Consider the following 4,678-nt stretch of genomic DNA (forward strand, 5'->3'; position numbering starts at 1 on the left):
CTGTCTGACTTCCTCTGTGTCTGGGTGGTGACTGCATACTGAAACTTCCCTCTTCCCAGAATTCTCGTTGCCCCGCCTCTACTTCCTGCATGGTCACCCCGCCTCTACTTCCTGCCTGTCTATTGGCCAATCAGCGTTTATTTAAAATACAAGTGACAGGGTACAGACCATTGTCCCACAGCACACATTCACTACTGCTTCTGGTTTTTTATGCCTGCAGGGTTCTGGGGATTGAACTCAGATCATCCCGTCTGCTGAATTGACCCTCGCCGCCATGAGAGGTGGAGGGTGGAGGGGAAGGCCTCTCAATGGTCTGGAGCCTGCCAAGTAGGCTAGACAGGTTGGCCATTGAGTCCAGGAATCTACCTGTGTCTGATTCTTCAATGCTGGGATTATACGCTTGCATGCATTATTTTTCTAGTTTCTATCGTGTAATTAGGCCTGAGGCTGACATCTTTGTCTTCTTCTGTTGTGGAACAATCTCTTTGTATACTGTGAAGATGTGTCACTCTGATTGGTTTAATATAAACCCGAACAGTCAATAACTAGGCAGGATTTTCAGGCACAGAGGATGCTGGGAAGAAGAAGGGCAGAAACATGCGGAGATGTAGAGGAAGCAGCGTAAGCAGTACAGAGTAAAGGTACTGAGTTACTTAAAAGAATGTAGATTAAAAGTATGAGCTAATTTCAGTTATAAGAGCTAGTGGGATATACCTAAACTATAGGCTAAGCTTTCACAGTTAATAATAACTCTGTGGCTTTGTGTGTGTGTGTGTGTGTGTGTGTGTGTGTGTGTGAGCTGGCAGCCCCCCAAAAAATTTGTTTACATTCTTCAGATGTCCACTGCCTTATTTTGGGGGAGGAAGGTTCTTAGTTATTTTCCTCAACATGTATATTAAGGTCTTAGGATATAAACCTATTGGCATGCAGGAGTATTTACCTTATATTTTGAGACAGGATCTCTCAGTGAGCCTGAAGTTTTGGCTACAGTGGCTGGTCAGGTGAGGTCCTGGGATCCTTCTGCAGCACCTGACTTTTTTGTACAGGCATCGGGGATCTGAACTTAGGTCCTCAAACTTGTTCAGCAAGCACTTTGCCCACTGCACCACCTCCCTGATCCTAAGCTTGGATCTTTTTATATGGACTCTGGGGATCAAATGCAAGTTCTCATGCTGCAAGCAAGCACTTTACTGACAGAACATCATTGCAGCCCTTAGCAGATAATCTTACAGTCCTCAGGATGCCACAATGGAATCTGACCGTTAGGCACATCCAGCAACTGGCCTTCGTTGTTTGTGGTTCTAGAGGAGGCAGAGACAAGCTCAGAGGTTGCCTGGCTACCTCTCCAGTGTGGCCTCGCACAGCCAGTCCTCAGTGGATCCTATCCTGAGCCTGCCTGTTGCTATGGATCCAGTTCTGCTGGCCCTACCCTCATGGTCCTCTCAGGATGCTCACCTCTCTGCATCCCCACATGCAGGCAGGGTGCTAAGGCCTCAGCCAGGGAACTGGAGAACACAGTTTGTAACACTATCTTTCAGCCTAGGCACAGAGGCATTGGTGGGAGATGGTCCAGTCCAGCAGTGCAGAGAGGGGAGAGGGCCAACGGTGAGATGGTTTGCCCAAGGCCCCGGACATGGCCAAGATCTATAGTGCTTTCCTGTTTTCATGATTCCTGCCACCAATAAGTGGTACCAAATCCTTTATGACCTGGCCTTGGGGTCTATCCCTCTGTTGTGGGGCAATCACAGGACAGTGATTTATTTTTTAAGGATATGGCCTTACCACTAGGGGAGGAATGGCAGAATTCCCACTGTGGTTCAAACAATCACAATTATGGTGCATCCCAAAGATCCAAGGCACAGTTTATACTAGATTCTTCCTGTCTGTGATCAGTGATGGGAGGCAAGGAGAGTTAGTAGTGGGTGGGAGGAGTGGGGATCCAGAGAGGGCCACCAAAGGAGGCCTGTAGCAGGCACTGCCTTTCTCCTCCATGCCAGCAGGAGGCGCTAGTACCCAAAGGAGGAAAAGTGTTCTTTAGGTTAAGTATGTTCCTCTTGCTCCTGTGTGATCAAGGGCTCCACTGCCTGGCTTGCAGAGTACCATGGTGTGTGGTACTCCATCCAGCCTGTTTTCCCTGTTCCCAGCTTCCTTACCACTGAGACTCCACAGGCATGGATAAAATCTGGGGAGGTCTTTCTGGGTCTTTCCTCCCACAAAGGGAGATTGGAGAGTTTCAGCAAAGAGGCAGGTGACCTCTTCTACAGAGCGTCCCTACCCAACAGAGTGTCATTATTGTTTCTGTTCACACTTCTTCCTGGGTGAGAAGGGAGTTCTCGTAGTTCAGCACTGGCAGGTCACGGTGACTCCATCCGTCTGTCGTTCATTTATTATCTTCTAGGGACTGGGGACATGGAAATTCATTTTCAGCTCACTCTGTGTGTATTTGTGTGTGTGTGCACGCTCATGCACGTGTGTAGAGAGAGATTTTTTTTTTGTTTTGTTTTTGTTTTTTTTTTTTTTTTTTGAGACAGAGTTTCTCTGTAGCTTTGGAGCCTGTCCTGGGACTAGCTCTTGTAGACCAGGCTGGCCTCGAACTCACAGAGATCCACCTACCTCTGCCTCCTGAGTGCTGGGATTAAAGGCATGTGCCACCACTGCCCGGCCTAGAGAGAAATTTTTAATTTTTTAAATTTATGTTATTATTTTATGTGTAAGAGTCTTTTACCTGCATGTGCATCTGTGCTCCACACGTGTGTGCGTCTGCGCTCCACACGTGTGTGCATCTGTGCTCCACATCCCTGTGCTTGGCACCTGAGGAGGTGGTGAGACCCCATGGGGGAGTTGGGAGTCAGACTTTCACAACAAATGCCCCCCAAACCATTGAGCAAACTCTCCAGCAGAGAGAGACACACACACACACACAGAGACACACACACAGAGACACACAGAGAGAGAGAGAGAGAGAGAGAGAGAGAGAGAGAGAGACAGAGAAAGAGTATACAGAATGCATAGGGAGGCATGTAACAAGACCCCTTCCTCACGGATGCTTGAAACCATGGATAGCATTGAGTGCTGCATAAACTATGGTTTCTTCTTTACTTATGTATCTATGATAAATTTATCTTAAAAACCAGGTACAGTAAGAAATGATATGTTAACCACTAATGATAATATAAAGCAATTAGAACAGTGTACTAGAATAAATCTGTGCCAGAGGCCATGCCAGAGGAGCAGCAGAAGGCAGCTGACTTCAGGGTGTCAGCCCACCAGGAGATGAATCCTTGGGGGGTGAATTATGGATAGGGGAAGCCCAGGGACCACAGACTCTAAAATGTCCTTTGCTTCTGCTGGGCCTTCACACGGTTGCTGCTGCCTTCTTTCTCCGGCATCTGGCATGGTGTGAATAGGTGTGGGGGATCCCACTGCCTGTATAGTGGTGTGTTTATCTCATGGGAAGAGCTCATTGTACTGGACGGTTTTACCTGTGTGTTATTATGAGGATGATTTCTTCTTGGGCTGTCTGTGTAATTGATAATAAGAATGTTAGTTTAACTAGAGTTTTAATGATAAAACAAGTGTCACACAGCTAGGACACATGCGTGGCTATTCGGGAGCCACATAGACTGTGGCTTAGGTTAATGATTAAGAGAAACAGCTGAGCCGGGCGGTGGTGGTGCACGCCTTTAATCCCAGCACTCGGGAGGCAGAGGCAGGCGGATCTCTGTGAGTTCGAGGCCAGCCTGGTCTACAAGAGCTAGTTCCAGGACAGGCTCTAAAAAAGCTGCAGAGAAACCCTGTCTCGAGAAAACCAAAAAAAGAAAAAAAAAAAAAAAGAAAAACAGCTGAATCCCAGTAGCTCAGTTAGTTTCAACTCTTCTAATCTTAACGTTGGGAGATGTGTTCACCGATTTTGGAGTGTATCATAGCTAAAACAAATCTTTGAAAATAGCTCAAAAGTAAGACAAAGATGTTTTTGTTAAATATCTTTGAGGTGAAAAACCCAAGAAGACATTATAAAGTTTGAGAAAGGCACATGGCTGAGTGGAGAACTCATTAAGGTCAGGGAACAAGAACAAAGTATCCCAATTATCATTAGCTGACATGCTTTCCTCGCTACGGTGGGTTGATGATCAAAGGTGGATGTTGATTAATTCCTTGTTCCCATTTCTGCCCTCAATCTCCTGATATAAAAAACTATGGATGAGTGGGTATGACTCTAAAGATTTAAAGTAGAGCTGACTAATTTTTTCTCATGATAAGAGTTTAGGTTTGTGATTCCTTTAAGATTTTTTTTTTTAACGCTTCACGGATTTGCGTGTCATCCTTGCGCAGGGGCCACACTAATCTTTTCTGTGTCATTCCGATTTTAGCATATGTGCTGCCGATGCGAGCACAAGATTTCTTTTAAGATTACCTTTTAAGATAAGTAGTAACGTGATTGGTCCATTCTGTGTAACTGAAAAACACAGCCTGTCAGTAAACAACCTGACTTAGAAAAATACCTTGCTTGCTTACACCGTTAACCTAGAACAAGTTGCTTGGGTATGAATGTACATGGGTTCTTGGGGATAATTTGTTTTTCACCTGTAGTATGTAAAATGTTTAATCATGTAAGGGATATGGAAAACATGCTGTTTTTCACTTGTGTTCATTGTAATCATTTGCTTGCAAAATGGAA

General features: G+C 45.5%; 1 non-coding gene across 1 annotated transcript; it reads right to left on the reverse strand.

Moving 5' to 3' along the window:
* Nucleotides 1-4,287: 4,287 nt before the first annotated feature.
* LOC119820055 lies at nt 4,288-4,394 on the reverse strand. The gene has a single exon (XR_005286334.1). It is a non-coding gene; the product is annotated as a U6 spliceosomal RNA (small nuclear RNA).
* Nucleotides 4,395-4,678: the final 284 nt, after the last annotated feature.

The sequence above is a fragment of the Arvicola amphibius genome, chromosome 7 (genome assembly GCF_903992535.2).
Source record: "Arvicola amphibius chromosome 7, mArvAmp1.2, whole genome shotgun sequence".
Taxonomy (NCBI): domain Eukaryota; kingdom Metazoa; phylum Chordata; class Mammalia; order Rodentia; family Cricetidae; genus Arvicola; species Arvicola amphibius.